This window comes from Mesocricetus auratus, unplaced genomic scaffold (genome assembly GCF_017639785.1).
Source record: "Mesocricetus auratus isolate SY011 unplaced genomic scaffold, BCM_Maur_2.0 Super-Scaffold_100018, whole genome shotgun sequence".
NCBI classification, from domain to species: Eukaryota; Metazoa; Chordata; class Mammalia; order Rodentia; family Cricetidae; genus Mesocricetus; species Mesocricetus auratus.
The window spans coordinates 20,582,364-20,605,655 of record NW_024429199.1 but is presented as its reverse complement, the minus strand read 5'-3'; the positions used below and the strand labels follow the sequence as shown (position 1 = coordinate 20,605,655).

Genomic DNA, 23,292 nt, shown 5'->3' with positions numbered 1-23,292 from the left:
GCATTTGTGGAAATTGCCTACACTGTAGATATCTGCGCACTTAACCTTGCCCCTCCTTCCTCCATTCAAATGTGTTCATGCATCACGTTGCTTGCTCAAGAGGCCTTCATCTCTGTGGTAATTCCACCCCATTCTCTGAGCCTACATCATTTATTTTCAGGGCACATCTCTCTTCCTGGCAAGTCATAAATCCTTTTGTTTTCTATCTCCTTGCCACTCTGTTTCACCAGAGCAGACTTGATTCACTGCCTAATCCCTGCATTTTGGGTGTATTTGTACTTTCACAAATGCCCAGTTAATCATTTTGAATCGATGGATGAATGTGGGGAAACTGAGACATAGGGTTTTAGATAACTTGCCTGTGACCTCAAAAGTGATGAAATTAGGTTTTAGATCCTATTTTACATAATGGGTATTATGATTACGTCCTAATTCTATTGTTCTCCCCTTTACCAATATTCCTCTGAGCAATGTCTACTTTCCATAATTTTTAAAGGATGTCTATCTTGGGATTTGGGGATAAAGGTAAAAATCCAAAGTAACCAGTCCAACTCTTCCCTTTTACAATTTCACCATGATCCATTCAATATAGATAATTCAATCAAAGTAGTACCATGTTTCTGTTGGGGAAGGGCCAGGCTTGAGTCTCATGCCTTCACTCCATTGTATTCACTTCATTCTTGCCATTAAAACCCTATTTTGTGGCAGAATTTAGCTCATGGGAGAAGGGTTTGAACTAGAGAACCTGTGCTTTGAAATCATAGGATGAATCTACTTGAACAGAGGCTGTCATTCAACCCCCTCCAGAGGGCCTGGCTAATAGCACAAAATGAAAGAGACCCAGGGCAAGCTGGAACATGTATTCCCTGTATAAAGAGACTAGCCCAGAAACACCTGCTATTGCTCCAAGAAGCATGTCTCAAAGGAAGATGGGACTAAGTAGGTGGGACTGGGTTGGAGAATAAGGTAGTATTATTGGATAATTGTTCTTTGGACTCATTCAAGCATCAGTGGGCTGGGTTGTCAAAGTTCAGCAAGGGAAAATAATGATCAATAAAAGAGTATTTATTGCCCACCTTTATGACCTTGGTGATAAAGGCGAAGAGTAATGTGTTTTCTCTCCCCTAATGCCATCTCTCCTAATGGGTGGTACTTGGTCATGCCATTTCCTCCCTGGGAGTCAGCATCGAAGAGGTTTGGTGTGGATATGAACCACCTGGGTGTTCCTGGGAGCTTTCTGTGGCCAGCGGTGCAGTGGCTGGACTCTGAGGAGGCCAAGGCAGGAAAGGATGCTGAGGATTTGATACAGTATTCTAACCTGACTTGTCACCTTCATTTATTTGAAAACAAACAAACTTGAGAGGTGAGACCAGTTGTATTTACTACTTACATACCTTGGACACATGGGTAACCAAAGTGTTTTTGCCAAACTTCCCCTAAAGCCAGCTTGAGAGTCATGCCTATGAGCAGACTGGTGATCTCTTAGGGTCTTTTTGACTCTGATCTCCATCATACTTTATGTCCTTTCTGAGGACTGGTGCCAGAGCCCATTATCCTGTAGATGTGAAGAGTGAGGGTCTGGGACCACTTGGCCTGGGTTGTAGTCTACCTGTCCTAGTCAAGGGGATTTGTTTCTTCGAATCTCGGTCTCTCATCTTTAAAATGCTGGCCCAGATGGGAAACGCTTCTTAGTATTATTGTCGCCACTGTCCTTGGCAACTCACCAAGTGCTCCTTTTCTAATGGCAGAGCAACTGGGGGTGGAAGTAACAAAAACTGAATTAATTAACATTTACATTTCAGATGCAGAGCGAGAGAAGGCTCGTCCCTTTCCCAGAAGATTTTCGGTCATTAAATTTCTCATTAATAACAGAGATATGTTGGAATTAAAAGCTAACAGACTTAAGCATGCAGTTGCCCACACATGTGTGCCTCTGTGCTTTATTCATTTGTTCTGTGAGGTAGGGTCCGACTATGTAGCACAGATTGGTTTCAAACTCGCTCTCTGAAGAAGTATTAGGGTGACAGGAGTCATACCTGGCTCCATAATTTAACAGTTCCAGTTTACTGAGGTACAGAGCCTCATGACTCTTATACCCTGATGTTAATGAATAGGTTAAGTATATATGGCCAGGAAGTCTCATACAGTGATGTGGAAAGTGGGTGTGCACATGGAGATTCGATGCCACTTAAAGAAGACTATCTGATAGCAACTTTGCTAGATAGGGAAGTGTTTACAGCCTGCACACGGAAGAGACTCTTGTGGTTTCATGGGCTAATAGGAAGGACGCTGCATGGCAAGAACAAAAACATCTCTCCAGATCCATGCTGGACATTATTTTTAAAGCGAGAGGATGAATGGACAAATTGCTTCCACTTCAGAAGGAGAGTGTGGGAGCACACTGGGCATTTGTTCCAAAGGGCTCAAAGTAGGCATCGTGCCCTGATGGGCCTTTCCCACTGGGCCACTGTCACTTCTGAAAGAGCAGACTGTCCTTGTCTGCTCATTTTCATCTTCTGTCATATCTGTATTCATGTGTGTCAGTCCCCACATAAAAGAGCACAGCTTGCTATTCCTGTCTTTACTTCATTCTGTGCCCTGCCATTAAAACCATTAGAAAATATATTTTAAGGCTTTTACATGGAGTAGTAATTTATGCATGGTGGTTTTTTAATCATTTGGCCTCCAGCAAGAAGCATTCAGAGGCTCTCATGCCTCAGGGAGCAGCAGCTTGCAAGGGCCTTGGGAGTGGCTGGGCTTCGAGGGTGTTTCATTGCATTCTGTGTGTGTGTGTGTGTGTGTGTGTGTGTGTGTGTGTGTGTGTGTGTGTGTGTGTGTGTGTATGTGTGTGTGTTAGCAACACCAAGCAACTCTAACAGTGTCACCTGGGAAACAGAGGACATAGACAACTGTTGGTGGACTTGAAACCCGCTCCAAACAGCTACTGCATTGTGAAGAGGACTTTAGGAACATTCTTGACCCTGGTGAGCTGGTGGGCTGAGGTGTTTGGGGTGGTCTGAGAGTAGAGAATGGGGCAGTTGCTGCATACATTCCCCATGTTATTCTCCAAGGAGCTTTTGGAGAATTGAATCCCTCCTCACAGCCAGCTTGGAGCACAGATAGTTACAGCTGGGAAAAGAGAATGGTTTGTCCCCAAGGTTTCCAGCTGAGGGGATCCTGGTGAAGTCCTGCCTGAGGCCAGACAGCATCTGAGGAAGCTAGCCTGAAATCACCTTCTTTGGCAACGGTCTTTTAAAAATTGTCTCATTTAAGGGAAAATAGCACTATATATTATCAAAATCAGGAGGTGAGGTGGGGTGAACCACCAGACAGAATAAGCAATGCCATGCATAAATGTATATAATCTTACCAAAGAATCATTCTTATTAATTTTATATTGATCATCTTGTATTTCTTTTTGTTAGCTAGCACCTTTAAATATTAAATAAGTTTAACTTAATCGTAAGTAAGGGTGTTTATTAGTGTTTTTTTTTTGGTACTAGACACTGAGCCCATGGCCTCCTACATGCTAAGCGAGCTCTCCAGCATTGAGCTTCACTCCCTGCTACCCAACCTTCTTGCCCCCACTTCTTAACTCAAAAGTTGCCCAGATTGTCCTTGCAATTTTCTCTATAGTGCAAGCCAAACTCAAATAGGCAATCCTTCTGCCTCAGCCTTCTGAGTAGCAGTCATCACAGACCCCTGGCACCATGGCTAGTAGAAGCTCTTTACAGCTGTAATGTGGATTCACCCCTATTTTCCTTGCCTTTCTTCTTGTTTGTATTTATTTAGTGTACTTAGCGAGTGAGCTGCTGTTTAACTTGATGATGTTTTATTTCCATTCCACACATGCAGCCTCTTCCACACCACGCAGATTCTTTTATCCTGTATAAATTTGTTTTCTGTGGCTAAGCTTCTTTTTCAGCCCCATAGTTTTAACTCTCATGTATATGCTAACGAGTCTAAAATTATCCTTTAGCCAGTAACCCTTCCCTGAGCTCCTGAGCTCCCTTTTTCAAATGCCTGGAGCAATTGTTCCTGGCGTCTTGGACTCTGCAGTTACCTGAGGATGCTAAATTGCAGGCTGAGATTGAGCAAGTGTGAGATGAAGTCTGAGATCCTGCTTTTCTGGCGACCTTATGCCTGGTGCAGCTGGACTGTAGAGATGCAGGGAACTTTCCTCTCTGAAGGTTCATTAATTCAGTGGAAATGACCAATAATGGATGGAATAGCCAAAATAAAGGCCTCAGGATGTATTTATGTACTCAGGGCCCATATGGGAGTGAGTACCAGCAGCCTAATGAGATTTAAGAGCTCATCAGCACCCAGCATGGTGGTGGATGCCTATAATCTCAGTATTCAGGAGGCTTAGGCAACAAGTTTGAGTTGGACACTATTCATTTCCATGGCAAGAATATGCCTCAAAACAAGAAATATTAAAAACAATAATAATGGCAAAACACAACCACATATGCCCTGTTTCTAGGTTAGAGGGAGATGGGGCTGTTTGTAGACATTTTACAATGGGTAGGAATGGTTTGGCAGGAAGGTAAATGGTCTAAGCAGAAGACAGTAGCTGGGGAAGAAATTACTTGATTTGCTAGGTACTTTCTTGTTGTTGTAATCAAACCCCTGGCAAGAAGCATCTTCCTGGAGAAAGGACTTCTTTTGCTCCCATGTTCAGGGCATATAGTCCACCATGCCAGGGGAGGCATGGTGATGAGAGTATGAAGTGGTTGGTCACAACACACTCGCAGTTGGGGAGCAGAGTGGGAGAGAAGAGGAAATGGGACCAACCTAAGAAGCTTCAGTACACACCCCTAGTGACTTATTTAGGCCTCCCACCTGAAGGCCCGCCCCCAGCTGGGGGACAAGTATTCAAAAACAATTTCTCATTCAAACCATACCTGTGCTCTGGATGTAGCAACAGTTCCTGTGTTTCCTGCTGGTGGCTAGTCCCATTCTGGTGAATGGTGGAACTTCGGAGAAAGTTCCCATAGTGCTTCAGGAAGGAAAGAAGTGAGGGATGGAAGGGACTGGAGGTCAAAGTCAATGTGGTTAAAACCTTGACCTTTAATGTTGTTTACAGAGCTTCAACAGAGCCAAGAAACATGATATGGATAGCAAGTGTTCTGAGCAAGTCTCAAATCTAGACTGATGTCATGACATTCTCTATCAAAACTTACCTGGCAGTGGGTAAAACAACTTCAGATTGCTGAGCATGCAGTTCAAAGGGGCTCTTTCTTTCTCCTACTTAGGGAAAGTCAGTATCTCAAATGAAACCACAGTAAAGAATTTCAGCATGAGCCAGTATGCAGCAATGAGTTGGAGTTCATTAAATAAGGGGCTTGTTAAGAAAACCATAGTTCATGCTTAGATGTAAGCGTGGTAAGGCATAGTGGCATGGTGTCTGATGCATGGTAAATACTAGTAATTTTGCAAGGCTTAGGACACACTTCTCCAGAATGTTTCCAAACTGCACTGCGTGAGTGTGTGTGTGTGTGTGTGTGTGTGTGTGTGTGTGTGTATGTGTATGTGTGTATGTGTGTGTCTGTGTGTGTGTGTGTTGACATCTGTGTGCCACAGCAGGCATATAGAGGTAGGGGACAACTTACCCCTTGCCAACGTCATGGACAATTTTATTAGAACTTAAAACATAAACACCTCAGGGCAGGCAAGCTGGAAACCTCAGTGGCTGCTCAGAGGAGGAGAATAGAATCGGGAAGGAAGACATCTGTGCCAGCTTGGCAGCTAGGCAGTCACATGGCAAGGAAGAACATTTTAGAGAAAAAGTTAGGAGGTCCAACATGTCAGGAAAACCCTTAGGAAAGAGATAGAAGGGGAAAGTTCAGAAAAGCAGGCAGAGGTACAGCACTGCATACTATGATCCAGTCACTACTGTATTAGCAACAGGGATACTGGGAAGGAAAAGTATACTACTATCTCATTAAAGAACCAATTATTCTACCCATCTCTTAAGTGTGACTTAGGGTGAACCTGTTTCTAGAGAGAGTGCCCTGGCCAAGTAACTGAACACACCCAACCGGAATGTTTCCACACCAGCCAGAGATTTTATTCTCTTGATCAAAAGGAGGAATTTTTGTGCTTTAACCTATCACCCTCTGCCTTATTCTTTTGAGATAAAATCTGTCACTGAACCTGAAGTTCACCGTGTGGCTAGGCTATGTTCCCAAAACCCATTGATCTATTTCCCTGAGTGTTTGTTTTGGTTATAGACATGAGTGGCTATTCCTGCCTATTTGTTTTTACAAGTTTCTGGAGACTCCAGCTCAGTGGTTCTCAACCTGTGGGTCATGACCCTGTGAGAGGTAGTCAAATGACCCTTTCACAGGGGTCACCTAAGACCACCAGGAGACACAGATACATTATGATTCATAACAGTAGCAAAATTACAGTTATGAAGTAGCAAAAAATAATTTTATGGTTGAGGGCCACCACAACATAAGGAACTGTACTAAAGGATTACAACTTGAGAAAGTTGAGAACCACTGCTCCAACTCATGTCATTGTGCCTGCAAAGCAAGTGCTTTTTCCTACTGAGCCATCGCCCTACCTCTCAGTAAAGTCCTTAGCAAGTGGCCTTACTAGAATGAAGGACTCTTGTGGTCTGTTTCCATAGCAGCCACTGCCTTAGCATATTGTGTTTAAGTTGTGCATGTCTTGCTTATTGAATATTTGGCCTATTTTATCTAAAATGTGTCTTCATTTCATTGTTCAAGGTAATACAGAGAAAAGTAGGTTTTCAGTAAATCTTGACTCAATAGACAACCAGACATTCTGTGAACAAACAGCAATGGGTTTCATATATTGGAAATAGGAGAAATCTAGCAGTTGTGTGCATTGGGCAGCCTGAGGAGAATTAGTTCACTGTCTCATTCGCTCCGTAGTTGCTCTCCTCAGTATGGAGGTTACCAGTCATCTAGGGTGACTGAACATGTGAAATCTGTTGTTCCAAAATGAATCCAGAAGAAAATTTAATGTCTTAGAATGAGGTAAAGCATTGTGTTAATTTGCACATTGATTATATGTTGCAATGATAGCACTTGGGGTGTATTGGGTTAAATTTTATTGACATTTAACATGAATTTTACTTGTTCCTACTTACTTTTTTTAATGCAGCAACCAGAACATTTTAAATTACTTTTGTGCTCCTCCTTTATTTCTACTAGCTGGCCCTGGTTTCTAACATAATTTATTCATCTACCCAGAACACATTCAAAAGTTTTCCTACCACTCTAGTTGTGCTTTCTAAGATTTGGTCGAACATTTACTTCTTAGCTATTTGCAATCTTAGGAGTTATTGACTTAAAATAAATGCAAAGATGCTGCTTGCGAGTCAAGTTCCTCAAGTTGAGTCTTTGAGATGATTTTTCTCATTACTGTATGTTAGAAGTTGTTGTTACTTATAAACACGAAACTCAGTGCATGCCTTTATGCTGTGACCTAGAGCATGATGGGAATAAGAAAATGAACCTGGAATAAAGCACCTACGAAGCTGAGGCAGGGGGATAAAGAATTTAAGGGCAACCTTGGCTGCATTGTGAAACCCTGTTTAAAAATAAATAACGACTAAGCAGAAAATGAGAAATGTTATTTAAATTTAAAACTTCATTTTAGTGTTTGTGTGTGTGTGTGCGTGTGTGTGTGTGTGTGTGTGTGTGTGTGTGTGTGTACCTGCATTTGGGTTTGTGGAGGCCAGAGAAGGACTTCCATTGTCTACTCCTATGACTTTTAACTTTACTGCTTTGAGACAGAACCTCCCATTGAATTTATAGCTAAATATTTTGGCTAGCCTACCTGGCTAGCAAGCTCCTGGACTCCACCTGTCTGTGTCCTCCAATGCTGGGTTATAGACATATGAGATCATGCCTGGTTTATTTACATGGATGCTAGGTATTGTAACTCAGGTCCTCATGATTGTGTTCCAAGTGCTCTAACCCACTGAGACATGTCTTCAGCCTGAGAAGTTTTAGTGTAAGGTTACCAGTTCATGCGCCAACCATGTTTTCTATACAATATCTTGCTTGTTCAAAACTGTAAGGCCTAGTGTATTTTCATACATATTTTCTCTTTTATCAGTTTTTTTCAATATTTAAAACTTAAGGATTTTGCAACTTTAAGTCTCTCTCTCTTAAATTTACAATGTCTAAGGCAGTTTTCTTTTAATTTCTATAGTCATGTAGCCCTTTTCTAGTGTATCCTAAAGGATGTCTTTAAAAAGCAAACCAATTAAATATAGCAGCTGAGGTTGCGAGTTGGGGTTGAGGGAGACCTAGAGATACTTTTCTCTGCCACTTAGTCTTAAAACAAACTAACAAAACCCCAAAACATGGAGGGAGGTGACATGGTGGACTCAATTACAATGTGACAGTGAAAGACAATGTTGACAGATTAGAGTGATACCACTTTTAGAATTGGATGTGACTTGAGGTACTGTCCTTGCATTTGTAGGATGAATGTGTCTGTCATGCCCCCACAAAAAAACAAAAAACAAAACAAAACAAAACAAAAAAAACCAGGAGAGTTGGAAACAGGCCAAGCTTTTCGTCTCCCAGTACAATCTTCTTTCGCAAACTCCCCTGTGATAATAATATAAAAACTAGACTGTCTTGGCCTCTTAGTATGGGCTAAGAAAGATGAGGACACTTTCGAGTGTGAGAAGGCACGAGAGATAAGACGTGGATGCAAGCACTGTGATTCAGGGATCAGGAGCCCCCAGTGAGAATTAGGCGGATGTTCAGGAGGTAGCTAATAAATTTCTCCTCTCTCCATTGCACTCTATCGCTTACTGCAACGCACTGATTAGGGTTTAAAATGGCCCAATGAATTATGCAAAAACTGCATCTGCAGAAGGGGCTGTCTTGCAACCCTAATGCAGCACAGATGGGACGGCCCTCTTGTAATCATTGTTCCCACAGCACTTGGAAGCATTTTGAGGAATAAGCCCTCAGAAGTAGGAGTGAATGAGTTCCTTCTGCAGGGAGGAACTGAGAGGTATTTGTGATGCAGATGGCTGCTCCGGGTTTGACTGTGCGTCCTTATCATTTGAGATTTATAGAAGCAAAATGGAAATGCTTGCTTTTAAGATGGTTCCACTAGAGAAATCACTTCTGCCCGCCTGGCCCAACACGCATTATTATTATTTTCAAAAAAACGGTGACAATGAACGTTTAAATGCCAATTCACTCCAATCAGGGAAACATGCAAATTATTTCTCTCTCTGATCCTTAGTTACTACTGAAGAGGTGGAATTAGTTAGCATGCCCTTACTTTTATTAGCATACTATTAATGCAAATGATCAGTGAGGGGTTTTTTTTTTCCTCTGAAAAAGAAAGAGCCGTGGAAAGCAATTAATAACAGTGCTTATTTCCTCAGTAAGGAAGGGAAAAGAAAACATTTATGATTAGACCTTTAACTGTGTTATTTGTGCCAAAGGCCTCCTATGTGGACCTAAACAAGTACCCGGTTCTAAAAGCAGTAACAGTTCAGCTCTTCCTCTTACAGAACAGGAGACAGTGCAGGCAAAGCATTTCAGAGCAAGGATAGTCTGCTGTTGTTACCTGTTGCAGTTCTTTGGGGGACCATGGCCTTGGGCGCCTGTGCCCGTGTTTAGGCTGCTTCAGGAGGATGGAGCATTCAAGGCCCCCTGGGCTTCATCACGAGCCCCTGTCTCAGAGCAGCAGCAGAACAGAGACAGCAACAAGCTCAGAACTAGTGTAGGCTGCATCCTGAAGACACTGCCTCCTAAAGGAAGAAAAGACTAAAGTAATAGTTTTCAGCCAACTCCAGATGCAGTAAAGGATGGAGTTCAATCCAGCAAAAGGGTGATTATGAAGAGGACACTGACTAATTCTTTATTTGCTCCGAGGAAATGGGCTTAAGCTAAAGGGAAGTGAAGTTGAATCAAACAACAGGAAGACATTGTTGCCTGTGGCGTTTTATAAAATTAGAACAAGGTATAGGAAGAGGCTGGGATTTCCTTCTTACCTCCCCACAGTGCTACAGTGCTTTTGCTTTTTTTTTTTTTTTTTCTTCTGCTTTCTGGCATCTAGTCCTTGCCCAGCTGCAATACCTAGTGTCCCCACAGTGAGCCAGAGCATACCATTCAGCCTCTCCCCCACCCTGCCCTGCATTGTTCTTTTCCTGACCTCTTTAAACAATGCAGACTCTGGTCAGAGGTGAAACGCAGTGCCTCCTTGGACTTTGGACATCAACATGTATGGTGCTTTTCAGCTAACAAAGAGCCAGTATTTGTTGAATGAATGTCTGAATCACCGATTACAAGTCTGTTTATTATTAGCAACAAGGGTCCCAGTTCTGTAATCACTCTACCAAAGCATAGAAGCATTGCCACCATTTAAATCTCAGTGTCCTTTGACATATTCTTCTGCTCTTTTTATTATTATTTATCTATGTATCTATCTATATATATCTATCTATGTATCTATCTATCATCTATCTATCTATTTGTTGGTTTTTCGAGACAGGGTTTCTCTGTGTGACAGCTCTAGCTGTCCTGAAATTAATTTTGTAGGCCAGGCTGGCCTCCAACTCAGAGAAATCTGCCTCTGCCTCCCAAAGAAAGCTAGGATTAAAGGCGAGCACCCCCACTACCCCGCTTCATATTCTTTACTTAGGGGATAGGAACACAGCTCAGTGATAGAACCTGTACTTAGCACACACACAAGATCAGTGGCTCCCAACCTTCCTAATGTTGTGACCATTTAATACAGTTCCTGGTGTAGTTGTGGTGACCCCCCAACCATAAAATTATTTTCATTGCTACTTCACAACTGTAATTGAAATGTAAATATCTGATATGAGACCCCAAAGCGGTTGAGACCCACAAGTTGAGAACTGATACTCTAGATTCAATCCCCAGGCAAGACCCACACCCACACACATACATAACATACATGAACACAAAACAAATATTAATTTCACTTTAGATCATAATTATAATTTTAAAAACAGAGCTTAAATGCAGCATTCAAATTAATATTTATAAAGAAAGGATAATGAATAAATGTTGTCATTGTTGTTTAATGAAACTGTATTGATGAAGCAATTAGATTAAAAAATTACCTTTTTCCTGAACTGGGCGATAGGTCAGTGAGTAAAGCCTGAGGACCTGTGTTCAAGTCCCCAAAACCCAAGTAAATAAGCTGGGTTTGGTGGTGTCAGTATGTAATCCCAGTTTGGAGATGGTAGAACTGGGCAGATCTCTGGGGCTCGCTGTCAGGCTAGTCTGGCCCTACCTATTTACTGAGTTCCAGGCCATTGAGAGTCAGTATCTCAGAAACCAAAGTGGATGGCTCATGAAGAATGACACCAAATGTCAACCTCTGGCTTCCACACACACTTTCGTCCTCTTGGATACCCGAGCAACTTTGACCAGTGTCACACTGGGACCTCAGGAAGCTTGGTCTTAGAGTTGGTATTTTGTGAAAAAATAAATATCAGTCAATCTGTAATTTCTTTAAGGATTTAGCAAGAAGGGAATCTGGGCCTGGAGCAATTATAGAAAACAGGGATGAATACAGAAGACTAGAGATGGAAATCCTTGAGTGGGAAATTCTGTCCTAATCCCTAACCACCATTCATTTAGTGGATTTTTAAAAATGAAGCTCAAACCAGTGACTCAAATAGCAACTTTTTAAAAGTCAAAACATTCTAAACTAAGTCATTACAGAGATACACTAATTGCCTACTTGCATGCTGAGAAATGATGATAGAAAAAATACTTCAAATCCTCGTTTTCCACAGTTAAATCATCATGTTTAATAAGAACAGAAGACTTTTTATGCAGTGAAAACTCTGCAGTTCTTCATTATGTAGTCCTTTATTGTGCCAAATGTGTTCTCTCCCTCCCTCCCCCCCTTCTCTCTCTCTCTCTCTCTTTCTCTCCTCATTTTCTTCCTCCTCCCCCTCCTCCTCCTTCTTTCTCCCTCCCTCTGCCTATCCCCTTCACTTCCCAACACAACATCTAGTTACGGGAGTTCAGACCTCATGTGACCCCATGGTTTCAGAAGATGTGTGCTAGATGGCATAGCATGCTACTGACCAGCAGTAAGATCGGTTATGCTAAAGACTTCTGTTTCATTTATTTTTAGCATTTCATCTTCTCCCACCTGGTATGTTTAGGTCTCCCTGCTAGAGGTAGATATCCCTGGCTACCTTTCAAATGAAACTTAGTGTCTTTCACAAAAAAAAATGCTTGGTTTTCTAGTCATTTTATTGCTGTTATTATTATTATTATTATTATTATTATTATTAGTAGTAGTAGTAGTAGTAGTAGTAGTAGTAGTAGTAGTAGCAGTAGTAGTAGTATTTTAGATGGTACAGTAAGTCTTAACTCCCCATTTCTTCACTGTGTTTTTCAACTGGGAATTAATCTTTATTTGCTATGCTGTTGTTTTATCCTTCATCGACCTTTTAGGCTGCCTGTCCTCTCATCTGTTGAATTAGCTCAGCATCCAAAACATGCTAAGAAATATGGACTTATGTAGTATTATTAAAATGAACTTTCTAATGGAGGCATCCTTCAAATAAAAAGGGTCTATTTAACAGTGAATAGATTCTAGCCTGAGAAAGGGCCAGGGCCTTGGGTAAAATAGTTTATTTTCAAACAACGAGGCTATGTAGTGGAAAAAAGTGTTCATTGAACCTAAAGCTAAGGGTATATTCATATAAGGAAAATTTAAAGACAGAAAGTGTAAGTTCGTTGCTTAAACCTACATTGGCTATAGGTATGAGGGACTAGATGAGGAAGTGGGGAAGCCTGGGGTAAGAAGACAGTTCATAAGCAGATGTATCCATTGCTTCTGGAATGGTTGAAGTTGCAAGCAGAATGTGGTGATGCAGGGGGTACCTGGTACCCAGTGGACTTGATAAGAGTTTTAACATGGATTCATAAATGTGTAACACACTTGCTTTTGCTATAGCTGTTCTAATAATCTCTCTTCCTTTCCATTCTCTAGTTTTGTGACTAAATTTAGGACATCTGAATTTATTTTTTCTCATCATTCTCCATTTAAAAGGAAAACTTGTCTTGAAGTAGTCACAACATGTACTTGGGGACTGACTGCTTGAACACACCTTTAAGGAAATACAGGAATTGTCTTTAAGGTTGTCTACACTTTTTTACTTTTTTTAAGTTGGAAGTTATTTTTCCACCCTCTCTACTCCAAGTAGAGCTGACTTCAGCACTTGACCTATAAACATGCTTCTTGCCTTTCTGTGTATTAGTGATATTTGAAGGTCATTTGGAACTACCAATAAAATTATGGGTTTGCAGCCCATTGGATGCAGCCTGCTTTCTTATTCACGTGCCATTTGTCAGTGTTGCTGTTTGGAGCTGCCTAGTTTTACCACTGGACAACATTACTCCATTTATACTCTTTCCCTTTAATAGTCAAACACCAGTGATTCTCAACCTTCCTGATGCTGCAACCCTTTAATACAGTTCCTCATGTTGTGATGACCACTAACCATAACATTATTTTCATTTATACTTCATAAGTGTAATTTTGCTACTGTTATGAATCATAATGTAAATACTGATATGTGGGGTATCTGAGATGCAACCCTAGTGACAGAGCTGTTCAATCCCCCCAAGGGGATCAGATATCCTTTTGCTTTTAATGTTTTCTTTCAGTATTTGTCTAACTACTGGAAGCTTGGTTTTATACCCTGATAGCTTTCCTGGGATAGGGAATGATTTTTCTACTCTGTTGGAATAATTAGGAAGAACTCAGAAGGGTGACCGTTTCCTTTGTCTTGTTCAGAACATGCCTATGTGTTTGATTATTATCAGAAGATTTTGTTTTGTGTTTTAAAATTGAACTTATTTATATATTCTTTCAGAAGAGCATAAGACAGTTGACGTTAGTGTGTACATGAAAGCCACGCTGAAGGACAAGACATTGCCGATGATTTAGTATTATTTTCTTTAGTACTATTTTCACATCAAATTGTAAAATGTTATTTGAAATTGTGTGTTCTGTCAACAGATACTTTGTTAGTATTTATTTAAGATTTTGTAGGTTAATAGCAACTTTTTAAAAATAAACTTGTAAGATACAATTTAGGGCCTGGAGTGTAAGTGGTGAGGGCTGACCTAGGCTAGCATGCAAGAAGCTAGAGTTTGATACCTGGTAGACAGAGAGGAGAGAGAGGGAGGGAGGGAGAGGACATGAATGAAAATGAGTATGAGACTATGAATGAGACTGTGTAATAATTTATAGATCTGCTGTGACTCAGCACACAGAAATTCCTAACCAGCATCTGATGTATATTTTTTAGATCTCAGATCTTGAAGTTAATTATTAAGTTTTTGCTTGTTTGTTTTGTTTTGTTTTTAGACAAGATCTCACATGCCTTAGACTGGTCTCAAACTCAATAGATAGCAGAGGGTGACCTTGAACTTCTGATCCTCCTCTGTTTACTTGCTGAGGTGTTGGGACTGCAGTCATGTACCATCCATCCTGCCTGATTTTATGCAGTGTTGAGGACCAAACCCCAAGCTTTGTGTGCTCTCAGCAAGCTGTCTGCCAACTCAACAGCATCCCTTGCCCCCTGTGGCTTGAAGGAATTGCTCATCCCTGTTTAACTGGTGTTGGAAAATTGAACTTTGATATTTTGGATATAATAAAAGTTGTGAGAAAGGGTATTTAGATGTTGAGTTTGGGAATGTGGGGAGGCCTTTCATCTTTGTTAGTGAGTCTCCTCTTTGAGACGCCCTAAAAGTGTTTTTTGATAACTTGATAGTTTTCTCAGAGGGAAGGCAGGAGCCAAACTTTGAAAAGTAAAGAGGGAAGAAAAATGTAACTTCTATCAAGCGATTGTGGCCCACACCTTTAGTCCCAAGCACTTGGGAAGCAGAGGCAGGTGGATCTCTGTGAATTCGAAGCCATCCTGTCTACAGAATGAGTTCCAGGACAGTCAGAGCTGCAACATAGAGAAACTGTGACTCAAAAAGCCGATAGATAGATAGATAGATAGATAGATAGATAGATAGATAGATAGAATGTAGTTTCCAAGTGCAGTGAAAGTAAATGGATGGAAGGTTGAATAAAGCTTCGGGCACTGATCACTATCTTTAAAGCCATTGGACAGGTATGGAAAAGAGCAGTATAATCTATAAAAGTTGTGGGGAAGTCAGATTCCCTCTCAGAAAAGGAAAGTTTCAATAATAGGTTTCAGGCAAACCCTGGAAGTCTGGGAGAAAGAGACTAGGGGTGGAAGGGCTCCAGGAAGGGTGAGTGTCTTCATACGTTGCTATTGCTAAATACCCTAAATCGGATGTCTTACAAAGGACAGAATTTTCTTACAGTTCTGAATGTTAGGACATCTGAGATCACAATACTGTCAGGGCCAGGGTGATCGTCTACACCTATGATCCCAGCTCTCTGAGGCTGAAACAGGAAGGTCCTGTGTTCGTAGCCGATCTAGACTACACAGCGTGTGTGTGTGTGTGTGTGTGTGTGTGTGTGTGTGTGTTGTGTGTGTGTGTTGTGTGTGTATGTTGTGTGTGTGTGGTGTGTGTGTGTGTGTGTGTGTGTGTGTGTGTGTGTGTGTGTGTGTTGGGTACCTTCTTTATGTCTTCACATGGTGGAAGAGGCAATGCAGGTTCCTTGGGCTTTTTTGTAAGGACAGCGTCTGTTACTACCTTCAGTATCAGGAGACTGATGGATGCATTTGGAGGCAAAATGTCTCTTTACACCCTAGCAAGGAACTATGTAGGCAACCTCAAATAATTGATTTGAATCTGGGGAAAGTTGGGTGACATGAGAGAGGAAGTGAAATTCTTACTGTGGAAGGTGTGGCAGCTACCACAGAGCTTGAGTCTGTGACTCAGGGGTCATGACTTGGATGATCATGCTGGAGAGCTGTCAGACCATCATAGTTCAGGAAGAGCTGAAATAGTCTACCTACATCTGGAGTGGGTGTCATCATGTACCTCATGCTAAAGGTTTGGAGAGCTTGACTAAATGGTCATCTCTGATAAAGGTGCTCAGCTCAGAAGAATTCATTCAAGGAATAGTTTCTTATTATAGAGATTGAGGGGTCAGAAAAGAACATTGGCATGCATGTTTTACAAACTACAGGCCACATCTTTCTTGCAACTTAATGTTAGTTATAGTCTGGCATCAGAGCTGCTCCTCATGTAAGCTACTGTTAGGAAGCCTACTTTCAATTGAACACTGGAGAGAAGAGTCACAGAACAATGCTTTTGTCAATGTTAGAATTTCTTACTTCTCTTCATGTTTCTAATGTCTGTGTAGTTTTATGCTATTAATGTCTGTGTAGTTTTATGCAACTAAATAAAAGCCTTCGGAAATTAAGTAGGGGCTGCTATTTCAGAAAGACGGTGAATTCTATAATACTTGAAAATCTCACAAGTGTCTGTGATGGCAAATAGTGCTTAAACCTAGGAGGACTAAGATGAAGGAAACACATAGTTTTGCTCCAAGACACACATAGTTGAGAGGTAGAAACACAAGCTTTAGCAGGCTAGCAGAGTGCAGGATGTGGTAAGGGCTGTGGGAAGTCTGAATGGGCAAGATGATACCAGCTCCCACAGGGACAAAAAAAAAAAAAAAAAAAGGTACCAAGAAACGAAGTCGAGTCATGACAGCTGGAGAGCAGATCACACTGTGGAGTTTTGCACAGAATGCAAAGCAGCTGCTGGTGTTTATTTTCCAGGTGGCTGTACAGCTGCCAAAACTAAAAGAGGAAGGAATCCTGGAGAAAGGACTTGTGGGTCCTGGTGTTGATAGATTGGAGTCATGGTGACATAGTGCCTGGAGTAATTATGCAAACGCCACTTCATGTTCTTTGGGCCAATGTTTCATGAGCCTGGAAATTTTATGTCCAGCCCTACTATACATATCTTTGTTCTGGGAAGATGATCTCGATAATTAAGATCTCCTTGTTCTAATCTGGCTAGTTATGTCTGTACGTTAGAAGGAAACGGTACCTGTAAGTAACTGGGGGAACTGGAGAATAAACAGGAGCCAAGTCTACCAGGAACCACTGCTCTAACAAAGAGCTGTGTCTGTGACCATAGTGTTGTGGGTCCTGTGTCTGTGCCTACAAGAGGAGTGCTCCCAAGTCCTCTTTGTGCTTTCTCTAACTTCTTTAATATAACTCATGGCAGTTTCTGCCTGTTTCTTTATTCCTGTGGTGATCTTGACATAGAATGAAAAGCTTTTAAGGTAAAACAAAAGGAACAACAATTACAGAATCCCAAAGAAGCATGAATTCAGCTTAGCCGTTTTTTAAAAGTTTTGATCAAGTAAATGCTGTGTAAATAGATGATAGTCCATTCATTCATTTGCTCATTGCTTTTCTGTGTAAATCCAGGTGTGATTGAACACACCTGTAGTCCTAGCACGTGCTTAGAAGCCTGAGGTAGAGTGATTAGAGTTCTAGGGTAACCTGAGATATATATCAAGACTCCTTTCCTCCTCTTCCATCCCTTCATTTCCTGTTGCTTTGCTATATGCTACAAGCAATGGATACTCAGGATAACAAGAAAACAGCCCAGAAGACGTTCAGTGATTTATAAAGGAGAATCTGAGAGAAATGAATCAGTTCTATTTGTCTCCTCTATGCAAAGCATAAATGATGGCAGTTTACAGAAAAGGTGAAAACTATCTTAGTAGCCCTTAAGAGGATGGCAATTAGGCTGGACACAGAGAGAAGGGGGTCTTCCTTCCCTGGAGTGTTATGTCCCCTGGGTGTAGGAAGGGGCACCATGGTACAGTTTGCTAAACAGTTTCTCTCTGCCTTTAGGCATTGTCAGGGTCCTTTGTTCCTGGCCATTAGAGACACTCCTAATAATTACTACTTTCAGCTAAATGGTAGCCAGCATTTCCTTTCCAAGGAATGTAAATGACTTGGGTCGAATGAAGACTGCAGCTCTTCACAGTCATTCCAACTGCGCAGAGGCTGATGGGCAGGACCATCACACAGTATTAATAGCTTAGAGTTCTTTACCATCTCTGCTGCAGGGAAAGGGGCCCGCTGATTAGAAGCGCACTTCTTATATTTAACACGGAGAGAATGTAGGTGAAGAAGAGTGAAATGTGAAAAATTTTAAAAAAATGTTTGTGAAACAGAGTTTTGTTTGTTTATCACGGGTTATATTTGAAGTCATGGCTCCAGGATGACACTACTTGTGTTTTAGAACATGTAGTGGAAAATGTTTGTGCCATGTCAAATGGTATGTGGAAGGTTGGTGGAATAGGTGGGTAAAAAGAATTTACTAAGGGCGTGAGAAGACAAAGGAGATCATTTATTCAAGCAGGCTGCAAGAGAGGTAGAGGGTGAATTCCTAGAGAGGTAATCATACACTGAAAGAGATTGTGGGTTTTGTTTTTATTTTATTTATTTTTTTTGAAATATTGGTTAAGGGAGTAGCTACTTGGTATTATCTCATGTATGCATAATAATATATACAGGGCCAGATCTAAATATATATAGGTAGGCTTCTCACTATCTTGTTCAAGTAATATGTTTTACTCTTAGTTACTTTTCTTAAGACTGCTCATCTAGGTAATGTGCCACAGAATCTTAAGAATACGGGCTCCAGATATTTATACATGACACTTTAAGTCACTGGGTTCTGATGTCAAGCAGTTATGGCCAAGCTGTTAATGTGGGAGGATGTGGCTTTTGTTTGGGGGCCTTTTGCCTCTGTGTTTCATCCCTTGGCAGATCAGCAGTGTGAAATCATTAACAAAGGGTGACTATTTGTCTTCTGGAATCACTTTGGGGCTGAGTAGCTGTATCAGGGGGTCCTGGTTGGCGCTCCTGATCTGCTTAGAAGACTAAGGCAGAAAGGGCTTGAGCAGTGTGCTAGAGAAACCAGGAATGCATATTTATAAAGGTTGAGTGGTAGATGATGACTCCACAAATGGAAAGACTGGGTAGGTGCTGTCAATCCAACTGGGAGTAAGGGCAGGCCAAGCCTGCAGTCCTCTGTGATGACTGAGTTGTATCGCTTGAGATTGTGAAAAAGGTAATAGGGGAGTTGGTTATAAGGTGTGGGAATAGGTGCTTTGGAATAATCCTTCTCTACACTGTGAATATGTATAACTCCCATGGTTAATAAAAATCTGACAGGATGGTAGGTGGGCAGGAAGTTAGGTGGAAAGTCAAACTGAGAATGATGAGAAGGAGGAGATTGGAATCTGGAGAGACACCAGCCAGCAGTTGAACTTGCAAGACCTTCAGAAAATAAGGTAACAAGCCATGAGCCACATGCCAAAGCCTAAATAGAAATGTAGGTTACTTTAAGTGTAATACTTAGCTAGAAACAAGCCTGAGCTATTAGCCAAGCATTTATAATTCATACCCAGCCTCTGAGTCAGTTATTTGGGACCAGGCAATTGGGGCATTTGTAAACTGAAATGTCAGTGTGCAAATAGAAGTACAGGGGAACCAAAAGTCACAATGGCTAAAAGGGATACCATAGGATGATTTCAGGAAGACAGATGGGAGATGTGTGCATAGCGATTGTGAAGATGAGAAGAAACCCTAGGCCCAGCAAAGGTACCTAGTGATGCTGCAGGAAGTGCGTGTAGACAGGACATGACATAACCTGAGAGAAATGATGCTAGCTTAGCAAAGGCTTCCAAATTCTCTCAGAAGGAAAGGGTTTAAGTTGATGGTCCTCCGAGTTGGGTCTTTTAGGATAGGAAGGGCGGGAAAGGAATAAGTTAATCTTATAAAAGTATGTGGTTAAATATGGAAAGGAGCGAAAGATCAGAGGGGTGGGCCTTGTAGCTTGACTGATAGCAAGCAGAGACATGAGTAGGACTTCATAAGAACTAGGCCAGTCAGATTTGGGTACTTTTTTAATTCTGTGGGATGGCTTCCTTAAAGTCCTTGTGTGTCATCTCTTGTAATTTGTTATAAGCTAACAACTTTGATAGCAGCTGTTTTTTTATTCTTCCTATGAGATAGACAATAATGTAGTTCTGGCAGGTCCTTCCCCTGTCATCTTCTCTATTGCTGTACTGTTATGGCCGGAGTGGTTCTGTATCTGGCTACTAACTACAATGGAGTCTGGCTTGGCTGTGCCTGGACTAATTTATACACCCGTTAAACGCCAAATTCAGATTCTGCCTTAAGAGTACAGCAGGTAGGTCAGAATGATAAAAATGTCTTTCCAGGTGAGGTCGCAGGTCACAGACCTTTCCTTGATGGAGGTGGCCACCTAGTCCAGTTAACATTAGTTTGAACTAGATTTGAGACACGTCCGGCACAGAGAAAAGGATATGGTTCCAAGGTCCCCCCACCAACCACATTACAAAGGGGAGAATGTTTTTCTGTGGAATGAGTATGGATTCTAGTTGTTCCCTGAGTTCCTAAAAGAAGTCCCAAAGTGAGAGTGGGAGGGAGAGAGTACATGTGGGTACCCAGGAGAGGCAGTTGGAAAGGTTCTGTAGACAAAGGGAGGAAACAAAAGCCTGGAGAGGAGTAGAAAGAGGTAAGAGAAGGATGACCAGATGGGTAGGTGGGAGGTCAGTGACACAGAAATAGGAGCTGAACTCTAGGTTGAGCAGGAACTTGAATGCATCCAAAGGGGAGTCACCAAGTTATTATTTGGGGCTGGGTTTAAGGAAGACAAGCTATTGTCAGAAGATCTAGTAAGGATCTTTCCTACAATGGAAATTCATGTGACAAGTTCATGAGCAAACACCTGAATATAGGAATCTTGGAGTTCTTCCCTTAATTATAACAGAGATATAGAATTGTATTGTGACTGTCGAATGACATTAGTGGACCAGTATTGCTTGTCTTATGAGAGTGTACAAAGGCTACATGATCCTGCAAAAGAAAATAAGTCACTTCTTTATAAGGTTCAAAAGACAAAATTTATACTAATTTTGAAAAGTACATCCCAGGGATGAGTCAGAGTGAATGAAGAATGTATAACCCATGGAGAGTCAATTAAGGGGCAACATCCATGCAGAATGTTTCTACTGTAGGTGATGGGTGGACCACCCAGTCGTCAAGAGACCTGAGGCAAACATTCTGAGGCTTGCCCCAAGAATAAAGATGAAGTGGGTCACGGGATTGAAACCCAGTTTTGCTTTAGAGTCACTTATGTTGCTGGGACCAGTAAGTCAGCTAAACCTGGCCAGGTTGAACCTGTCCTCAAAGGGGAACTCATAAACTGAACTTGGCTATCGGCTTGCCATGAGGAAGAAAGCGACTCTCTGTCAGAAAGAAGTGAAAGTGTGCTTACTCAGTCCTTCAGAAGAAATCGGGAAGTCTGTCTGGGAGAGGGGATGGTAGGCATGCAAACAATGGGCATGTGCACTATAATTGTAGATGCTGGGAATGAAGGTTTCACTGAGTAGGCCTCCAACTCCAGAGAGAAGAAAATAAATGAGAGGAGCCTGACAGTGTCGGTGCACTGCTTTAATCCCAGGATTTAGGAGGCAGAGGCAGGCGGGTCTCTGTGAGTTAGAGGCCAGCCTGGTCTACAGAACAAGTTCCAGGACAGCCAAGGCTACACAGGGAAACCCTGTCTCACAAAACCAAAGAAACAAAACAAAAGAGGAATGGGAGAAGTGGGACTCCTTGAGGAGGAATTAGCCACGAACATGCTTCCAAGACAATTGCACTAAGGCATAAGAGGGAGGGGATCCACAAAATAAGAAAAGCAGCACCTGATGTTATGGATGGTAGCTGTCGGTCCTCCTTTATCCACAACCTTTAGTTTCCATCAAAGAGTTGCCTTGTTCAGGTACTTTCAGTTGTGGACAAGATAGAAGGTGTTTGCAAAAGGACAGGAAGGAACGCTTTGGTTTGTGCCCTATAGGACAGGGTGGCCCACAGCCCCAGTCCAGGGGGCTTTGAGTCACACTGGAGAGAAGCCCTGGCCAGAGACCTTCAGTTGTTCACGGGTCATTTGGTTGGTCACTACAAGTACTAGAGAGAAGAGAGACAAAGAGAGCAAGCTCTTAGAGGCCACAAACATTGTGTGAAATGGAGTCTGAAAGGCCAGTGACACGAATGAGTGTAAAAAGAATTTATCAAGGACATGGAAAGACAATAAAGGTATTGAAAAGCACCACAAAAGAGGCAGCACAGAGGAGACCCCACCATTGAGAGGGGACAAATCTTTCCTATAATAGTTACTTGCTCTTATTTTGTGGACCATTTATGTAAGACCATACCTGGGTAGATAGGTGGGCATCTTACTCTCTTATTAAGATGTGTGTATCACAGAACAAATTGTATTTCTTGAGGCTGAACATTTGGGGAGGATGATGTAGGCCATAGGACTTAGGTTTCAGATGTCAATAAAAAGCATCATAAGTCTCTAGGGTCAGGTTCTAAGTAGTCATGGTCCAGTTGCTCAAATGTGGGCATTTAGCTTTTGTTTTTGGATTTTTAGCCTCTCTGGTTTTCTGTGCCCTTTAAAGAAGTATGGTTTGACTTAAATGTGTTTTTCTCTTGATTGCTATCTTAACCAGGGTTCTGAAGAGGAACGGACCGAATAGAATGACTTTATATTACTAAAAGAGGTTTTTGTAGATTGACTTCTGTGAGAACATTTAGGTAGTGTAACAGTGGACATTTTCATATTCAACAGGCTGAGAGGTCTCGGCACTTCCAGTCTAGCACTGAAGATCTGGAGGTTCCTGGAGAGCTACTCGTCTTCAGTCTACATTGGGAGGCAAAAGAAACTAGGTTTTGATGTTAGCAACAGAGGCAGTAGTACTGACTGGATAGATAAGCTTTGCATGAGATGGAAATGGTGTGGTACCTTGGATGAGAACGGCCCCCATAAGATTGTATATTTTATTGGTAGTGGGGAGGATTAGGAAGTGTGACCTTGCTGGAGAAGACAGTCACTGGGGGTTGGATTTGAGGTTTCTATCCTACACACCATTTCCTGTTAGTTCTCTTTCTGCCTTGTGTTTGTGGATAAGATGTAAGGTCTCCACTCTTGCTCCTGAACTACACCTACCTCTTTTCTGCCATGCTCCCCACCACGGCGGTCATGGGATCATAAGCCCCATTGAAGGCTTACTTCCATAAGTTTCCTTGGTCATGGTAACCCTTCACAGTAATAGAAAAGCAACTAAGATAGTAGACGACATTGCCAGACGCACAGGAAGGCAACCAGGTGAAAAGCAGAGTGCAGTACTTTCCCTTTAGAGCCTCTTTTGATTTGGCTGCCACTGGAATGTACTGTTCACAGTCAGGGTATGTCTTTCCACTGAAAATAACCTGATAAAGAA

General features: G+C 41.7%; 1 protein-coding gene across 3 annotated transcripts in view; it reads left to right on the top strand.

Annotated features, from left to right (window-relative positions):
- The window catches only part of Arhgap18 (Rho GTPase activating protein 18), a 210,109-nt gene that overhangs the window by 108,295 nt on the left and 78,522 nt on the right, over positions 1 to 23,292 (top strand). The window contains exon 1 of one of the 3 annotated variants that reach the window (XM_040758215.1): positions 2,843 to 2,984. The exons of the other annotated variants lie outside the window; for them this stretch is intronic. The gene's annotated coding sequence lies outside the window, so the exon portion shown is untranslated. Of the gene's footprint in view, positions 1 to 2,842; positions 2,985 to 23,292 lie in introns of those variants that run through there. 3 annotated transcript variants of the gene reach the window in all.